This window comes from Hemicordylus capensis, chromosome 6, assembly GCF_027244095.1.
Source record: "Hemicordylus capensis ecotype Gifberg chromosome 6, rHemCap1.1.pri, whole genome shotgun sequence".
Classification (NCBI taxonomy): Eukaryota; Metazoa; Chordata; class Lepidosauria; order Squamata; family Cordylidae; genus Hemicordylus; species Hemicordylus capensis.
Window position 1 is genome coordinate 73,305,104 of NC_069662.1, and position 8,538 is coordinate 73,313,641.

Sequence of the window (8,538 nt, forward strand, 5' to 3'; positions counted from 1 at the left end):
AAGACATGATGCCATACTCTTTCATGTACGTCATTGATTCCTGTTGCAGGATTCCACCTTACTTAGCACACCATTTGGATTTGCTCTTTCTAAAAGTGTAGCCAGTACCCTGTTCTCGATACAAGCGGTTCATTGCTAAGGCTCTCTCTTTTCGACCACTAACACAATCTTGGCCATGATGGGAACCACTTTTGCAGGGCAAATTGGTGCAGTGTCGCTGTGCCAATACAGCCAGGTTCATAACAGCCAAACAGTCTTGGAGACATGATACCCAGTTGTGAAACCATTGGAGACCCTATTACTGCTCTGCAAGCGCCACATAACTTTGGCTCTTCTCTCTTTGTCAGAGTGCCACCAGCGCCACCAAGCCCGCCAGGTCCACCAAGCCCGCCAGCGGGAGTACAATCGCCTCCAAGAAGGCCCAGCTCAAGAAGAATGTAAGTAATGGTTGTATTCTATCCAATGAGGCTATTCTCATGATGGAGGAAAACCGGGCGAAAGGAGCCCAGCCCTGTTTTCCATCCTCGTGAGACCCACCAGGCTTGCGGGTGAGCCCAGTGATTCTCTGGCAGCTAGCCCGCCAATGTAGCCCTCCTTTCAACCCAGCTGAGTGAGTGCTCCACTAACCCGGGTTTTCTGATCGTGTGGCGCCTTGGCATGGCTCCGTGCCACAGCCACACACCAGGAGACCTCCGCCGGGAGGCTCAAACAAGCCTTCTGATCCCGGGAGTCTCCCCAGGATTCCTCCATACACTCGCGTGGGTCATCCTGCTAACAAGCAGAAGGTTGCTGGTTCGAATCCCCGCAGGTACTATATGGGGCAGCAGCAATATAGGAAGTTGCTGAAAAGCCATCATCTCATACGGCGTGGTAGGAGGCAATGGTACACCCCTCCTGTATTTTAGCCAAAGTAAACCCCAGGACACTGTGGACTCCAGAAGTCGAAATCGACTTGACGGCACACTTTACTTTACTTTTATTTTTGTGAGACTGCTCCCCTGTTCTTTACCTTTTGAATGCCATTTTGAATACATTTTGAATGCCAAATCACCACTTTGGGGGCAAATGGCCGCTTTGGTATGGTGGGGCGAATTTTCACATGGATAGAGCACAGTAGGAAAGTCTTGACTCTGCCCCTCGCTGCACAACACATTCCCAGATTGGGGCCCCCTGTGACTGAGAGTCCAAAGGGTCTGCTTCCAGGTTGCACTTGTCTTCTAATGATGGCTCTCAGGTCATGTGCAGGTTGGCCATCATTTGGTCACCAGGGTGCTTTCCAGATTGTGAGCCGTGCACCGCAAAAAGCGGTGTAAACTGCAACGTTTTGTGGTGCCAAATTCAAACGACATTAGAGAGCCATTATAAGGGGGAAAGCCTCCTACAACGGGCAGACACAGCTATTATTTTATTTTATTTTTGCAATGCAGATGCAACATTATAGGGCTGTGACACAGCAATAAAATCCAAAAGGCGGTGTCAGAAATAGGAAAGGCACCTTCCTTACAACACAGGGGCTGTGATGTCAAAACACAGGCTCCACAGAAGCACACTTAAGGGACCCTTTGTGACAGTGTGATAGCGTGTAATCTGGAAAGCGCCCTGTTCACACACTTGGAATCAGTTCTGCATTTCAAGCATAATGACAGCAAAGGCTTCTGCTTGCAGAATAACAGTCCCGCTTGAGTGCCCTGCCCTTCGCCGGCCAGATGCCACTTCACCTGCCAGCCACTGCTGGCTCCCCGCCACCCTCCCTCCCTGTCTCCATGACCTCCTTCGCTCTTCCCCATTGGGGATGGGTTTTTGAACTGCAGGTTCAGCAGTGAGGAGGGTGAAAAGGGAGCTGGTTCCTCCCACACTGCTGATCTGCAGTTCAAAGTCCCTCCGCATGGCAGTGAAGAGGAATGGGTGCATGAAAGAGGCAGTTCTGGCCTTGTCCCCTGATGCTGCGGTCAGTGTCAAGGGTGTGGCCAGCAGCGCATGGATCTCACCTCGGGCAGCATCGGCACTGGAGCTGACACTGGATCTAGCGCTACAGCTGAGCGACTTTGAAAAAGCTGCTGTCTTTGAGAAGTAATTGCCAAGTGATGACCAAATGACGAGGGAGGAGAAGAATGCCGCCTCGAACCCCATTAAGTTTCTGAACTAGAGGGACCAATGGTCTGACTCAGTGGAAGGCAACTTCCTATGTAACTATGTTTAGGCCTCTCTTTAAGAGGGAGGAGAGGGCGCAGTGGGAAGGCACCGCAGCCAATTGAATGGAAAAGAGTGGCTGACATCCCGAGCAGCAAGAGGCTGCTGCTAACTCATCCAGAACGTTCCCAAGCAGCAGAGTGTGCATGCAGCAGGAGGGAGGAGCGATGTTCACTGTTCTCCCTGCCTCTGTCAGTATCCGTTGCCTTGCAAAAAGAGGTCCCTGAGGGATTTCTGGAAGGATGTACTTTCCGGATTGTAGGTATGTCTCAACGTTGAGATTCATATTTCAAAACACTTGATGGACATTCTGCCATCCATGGATGTCTCTCCCTCATGTGACTTCTGAACCTTGCTGAGAAGTAAAGTGAGCCGTCAAGTCAGTGTTGACTCCTGGCAAGCCCAGGGGCACAATTCCAGTGCTTGCCTTAGGCGCTCTTTGCCCTAGATACGCCCCTGGGGGAGGGGAGCAATTCTGGCTGCTCTTTCCTGCCCCCATCAGTGCTCTTTACCTTCCTATGACGAATCTCTATGCAGTTGATGCAAGAATGCAGCCAGCCAGCAGGGCAGGCAGACGCTGTGTGGCCTGCTGGGCAACAAACAGCAGCACACAAACTACGGAACAGCAGCATGAAAACACCCAGCAGTTGCTGCTGCGAGTCTCCCTGCCACGTGGACCCTGCTTGGTGCGGGTGGCCCAGACAGCTCTCGGGCCTGGCCTGCGCTCTCCACCATCCAATGGGAGCACCCACCTGCCGCCCCCATCCCACGCTGCCCAGAGATCTCGTGTGAGTGTGCTGCTGCAGCCTGTGCGAGTGAGTGGGGGGGGGTTCGGGTGCCACTGGTCCGCTCGCCGGCCACCTGGGATCCGGAGATACCGGGACCCCCCAGCGGCGCCCGCTGGTTGAATCTTGTGATGGTGGGGCATGGAAATTATGCCCCCTTCAGGGGGCGCCCAGAGCACGTGCCCTGGCTGCCCCACCCTGGATCCGCCTCTGCCCTCCGCTCCGGAACAATCTGGCTGAGTTAGGAGCAGATTTTCTGGTTGCTGCTCTGGATATCAGCCTGTAATAAATTTAAGGTGGCGATGATGATGATGATGATGATGATGATGATGATGATGACGATAACGATGATGGTGATGAACAACTTTGTTAGCTATCCCATAACAAATTGTTGTCTGGACGGCTGACAACATGAAATTAAAACATGAAATGAAAACATACAAGACATTAAATCATAAGAGACCAAAAGGGGCAGGGGTGGGGGTGGGGAGAGGAAATACAAAATGCAATACAAAGACATTTTAAAACTCTTTTAAAATCAGTTTTAAAAAATCAAATTTGAAAATCAAAATTTTAAAAGCCCGACAGAACAAAAAGGTCTTTAGGTGGCATCTAAAAGAACAAAGTGAGGAAGCCAGGCGAAGCTCACTCAGGAAGCTATTCCATAAATGGGGTGTCACCACCCAAAAGGCCCTCTCCCTAGTAGCCACCCACTTCACCTCCTTTGGCAAGGGCACTCAGAGGAGGGCCTCTGAAGAAGAACTTAAGGTCCTGGTTGGGACATATGAAGCTAGGCACTTTGAACTTTGGGGCCGAAGTCCAGGGCCTCCACCAGTGTTCTCTCTAACAGGGATTCCCAGATGTTGTTGACCACAGCTCCCAGAATCCCCAGCCAAAGGCCATTGCAGCCAAAGGGTATTGCTGGGAGTTGTAGTGAACAGTATCTGGAAATCCCTGCTAGAGGCAACACTGGCCTCCACACCCCTTGGGGGCCCCCAAATCCTTTTTAGTTTGTTTTGGGTGGTGTGGTCTCCACTGGCCCTCAATGGACCAGGCACTCAAGTATAACTGTGACCTGTTTCAGGTGCTTTAGAGACAGAGGGGGGAGTGGTGGGGGGAGATATGTGGGATGGGAATATGTTAAGTTGTGTGTTGAAACATTTCTGCTAGTGCATATCTGCATAAGTATATCTGTTTTATATTCCTACATTCTTGTGAGTTCAGTTGCTGTTTGTGCCCTCAAGAACCCACGTATTAAAAATATTGCATGTGTGTATGTGTGTGTAGGGGCATGATGCTTAATTTGCAGGGTGGGGTGCTCCAGAAACCTTTAGGTCCAGGCTCCAAAATTACCTAGGTGCACCTTTGCCTCTGATAGAGCACAGACTGTTTGGAGTAAAGGTGTATCTGGTTGGTTTGTGTAGTGCTGTAAGCAAATGTGCTCAGGCTGGCCTAGATGCAGTAGATTCTCTTTAATGTCTGTTTTCATTCTGTCAGGTCCACAACACCACCCCTGTTTGAACCTCCATCTGCACCTCCATCCACACCTCCATCCGTATATCAGTCTGTACCTCCATCTGCACCTCCATCCTCACCTCCATCCGTACATCATTCTATAGCTCCATCTGCACCTCCACCTGTACCTCTATCTGCACCTCCATCCGCACTTCCATCCGTACATCAGGCCGTACCTCCATCTGCACCTCCGCCTTTAAATGGGGTAAGTAAATGTAGAGTAATCTGGGCCTGCTTCTTCCTTTCATTAACCTCGTCATTTTAGAGCTGGTCTGTAAGACAGCCTAGTACAAAGTACGATTGTCAGATACATTTTTTTCAAGGTAGCTAATTTGCACAACCTTTTACTCATACCAGTTTACTCTACCCTACATGAACCATCTACTCCCCCTTTGAGCAGACTTAATATAGGATGCTCTGCATGCATTGCAATATACTTAGGCTTAAAACAATCACAAATGAATCAGTTCCCACTAAGACATAGTCAGAAAAGAAATGGAATCTCTGCTTGTTAAAGGTGGGCCAGAGAAAGTTGTTTTCAGTACTTCACCCACTCCCAGTCTCTTTCCGGGGCGTAGGATGGCTGGCAGCAACACTGGACAGGGAGGCGCCTGCCCTTTTCCTGCCAATGCTGCCAGGCCTGTTCCCCCGCCGCCCGACGAGGTCTCCTCTGCCAGCACCGGGTCTCCCTACACACATACTGCTACTGCCGCTGCCTCCTCCTCTGATGGCAGGCTTGTCCCCGGCTGTGCTGTCCCCGGCCGGCCATACCCCTTCCACCCTGTGTCAGGACACCAATGCAGGAGGCGTTTCTGGGGCTGAGCAGCATGTGTGGCGCATCCAACTGGAGAGTGCATTCTGTGTTTGCCCAGCTGGGGGCTTCTTTGCCTTGCTTGACAGGGAGAGGAAGGAAGAACCCTACTGGGCCAGCGCAGAAAGCACTCGCCGACTGAATGGGCCATGCAGACACGTAATCAGGGTGGGGCAGGCAGGGCACGTGCCCTAGGCGCCAGTTGCAGGGGAGCGCCAAGTGCTTGCCATGCCCCGCACCCAACCACCACAGTTGTGTGTGTTTTTTTCAGGGTTGGTTTGTTTTGTTTTGGAAAATCCCCCCCTGCTGGGTGCCTGCTGCCACCCCCACTCATGCATTCGCGCAAGTCGCACAACAGAAATCTGAGTCCCGGCGGAGAGCCTGCACCCCTGCCCCTACCCCCCCAGAGCACTGACTTTCCGATTATTTTTAGGGAGCGTTTGCTGCCTTAAAGCATCTATTCCGCTTTCTCTTCCTCCAGAGGGGGAAAATAGATGCTTTCAGGCAGCAAGCCTGCCCTGAAATGAGACTGAAGAGCTCTCTTCAACTCTTTAGAGCTCAAGGCCACACCCCTTTGCATGTGATGTCATCATGTGATACTTCACATGCAAAAGGGCGTGGCCTAGAGCTCTAAAGAGCCGGAGGGAGCTCTTCTGTCGCATTTCAGGGTAGGCTTGCTGCGTGAAAGCACCTCTTCATTCCAAGGTGTGCTCCTTATTCAGTAAACAAAATTTTGCAGGCAACCCCTCTCCCCATCCAGCTCAAATCCAATCTTCCTTTCTTTGGCTGGGCTTTTCTCTGTGCTCTGTTGTTGGAGGGGGTTAGAGGGGAGGGGTGCGGAAGAGAGTAGGTACTTAGCTGTGCTGGTTTGCCCTTCCAGCAGCTCATGGGTAATAGCTTTGCTGTCTGCTTTCGTGGAATAGGGATTTGCAAAAATAAATTGCTTTGAATTATTTTGTAGAAGGCATAACTCTTATGCGAGTAGTGTTCATGGTTCATCTTTAGTGATGTATTATAAAACTGTATTTAGTTTTTTGCACTGGGTGTTTTCTGTGTGTGTCCAGACAGTCAACAGTTGATGGTGACATGCTAGAGGACTTTTTTCTTCTTCATTCCACAGATTAGCTGTAGAAACAGTCTCAGGGCTAAGATGTGCCTTCTACAACAGACACATGTAATACTCTCTCGGGTGTGGGTGGTTGTGATTCGAATTACACATGGCCACTGGCAGTTGCGAGTTTCAGCAGAGAAATGGGTGGAGTGTTTTTTACCTCTGGCTGCTTTTTTCTCACATGGATGGAAAAGGAGCCTTGAGAGGGCAACATTAAGGAGGAAAAAAATAACTGCTGGGGGAAAATATCATGATCCTTTGCTTTTTGTCCCTTTGCTCAGACGTATAGTTTTTCACTAGCTGATTTTAATTAAAAAAGCAAAACAGTTGCGGTGACTGGTACCTGCATCTATTGCATAATGTTGATTTGCCTCACTGTTCCACTGTAGTGCTGTTAGTGCAACTAACCGTTCTCAGCGTGCAACTGTTGACACTTATAGATGCTCTGCAATGCTTTCTTCTTTCCTTTTGGATTGTAGCACTGTGTTCTGCTTCCTCCTGTTGTGGTCCAGGCCTGATTTATATACTGAATATGCTAATTAGCTAGCATACAAAATGAGGCCTGTCTCATAGTGTCACCAAGTGACCAAGTTCTTTTATATAGTGACCATGTAGGATCTGGACGCAAGGAAGAAAGGAGATCAAACCAAACCTAAATGATTCAATGGGCTTTATTGAGTATAAAAGAATAACAACATCAATCTAACTGAACAGAAAGCAGAACATTCTATCAATATTACTAACAGTATTTCAACCCTAACCAGCAACAATATTCACCCAGTGTGCCTAACTAACACATGTGTGTGTATTAAATCTTCCTAGAGCCTAATACAACTCAGATAGAGATGGAAAAAGGGGGGGGGGTTAAGGAAGGCTGAGGACTGGCATGGTTTGGGGAGATCAGGAATTAGTAGAGGGACGAGGGGAAAGGAGAAGAAGGGGAAAGGATGGGAGGATCCAAGGCTTGTAGAGGCAGCATATTACCAGGATCAGAGGCTTGAGAGCATTGGATCTTTCAGCTGAAGGAGAAAAGCTGTTGGCTGGAGACAAGAGCTTTTGGATCAAGCATGCAGTTTGCTCAGAGCATGTCTGAGAGTCAGAGCACCATGGCTGGGGAAGTCTTGACTTCTCATTGCGCAGTGGAAGTCACAGACAGTTCCTGTCCATGGCCAGAGTTCCTGCCTCTAGCCCTACGGCTTGGGCAGCAAACCCTTGGATTGCTCATGAGCAGATCTTGCTTGTAGGCACAAGACTGCGTGGCACGTCTCGTACTCAAATTAGAATTGTATAAACCAGCCCACTATGAGGAATTACGGTTTTGCAATAATTTCAGTCCGTAGGAGACCAGGTTTAGAGCGGGAATGCTGCAAGACACCTTGTCTGTGTAGCTGCAATCCTGTCAAAGATCTGTGAGAGCCAGAATTGGGCTGTGCTGGCAAACCACAAAGCAAGGTTTGAAGGTTATGGAAAAGCAATTGTGAAAACCAGCCCACAGTTTCTAGTTTGCCATTGTAATGGCAACAAAGAAATGTCTCCCAGATTCACTGGGGGAAACCCAATTTACTGAGTGCATTTTAATTTAATGATTTTATCTACTTCATATTTTCAGAAGTTCGGGTGCAGGAAGCGAGGAGGGAGGAAGCGAAGATTGAAGAAGCGCTACTGAGCAGGGAGGAAGGTGATCTGTGAAACACCAACATTTGTTATCTTTGTAAATATGATTATTTTTGTATATTATTATTATTACTATTATTGTTATTCTTACTGTGATTATTATTATAATTAAAAAACACATTATTCTGAAAGACACACCTCTTCTTTTCCTCCATGGTCTCTGCAGCAAGAGTTCTGCTTATGTACAGAACAACATTTGGAAGCTTCGGAGGTTTTGTAGGGCATTCTGGTTCCTGCTCTGAAATGGGGACACCTGTGCACTGTGCGTGCCTCTAGGGCAGGAAGAATACTCCTTTCCCTCAGTTACCTGACAATCATAACTCTAGCAGCATAACTCTAGCAGCAGCAGGGGTAGATCCGCCTGAGGACTTGCTCACCCACCTTTCGCTGCCTCTGCTGCAGGCCCCCCCCCCCCCCCGCTGACCCCACCAAACACTGCTTCTGGTAGTAAC

General features: G+C 49.2%; 1 long non-coding RNA gene across 1 annotated transcript; it reads left to right on the forward strand.

Moving 5' to 3' along the window:
• Positions 1–404: 404 nt before the first annotated feature.
• On the forward strand, positions 405–8,221 carry LOC128331922 (uncharacterized). The gene is made up of 3 exons (XR_008310470.1): positions 405–437; positions 4,473–4,695; positions 8,022–8,221. It is a non-coding gene; the product is annotated as an uncharacterized LOC128331922 (long non-coding RNA).
• The last annotated feature ends 317 nt before the right edge of the window (positions 8,222–8,538 follow it).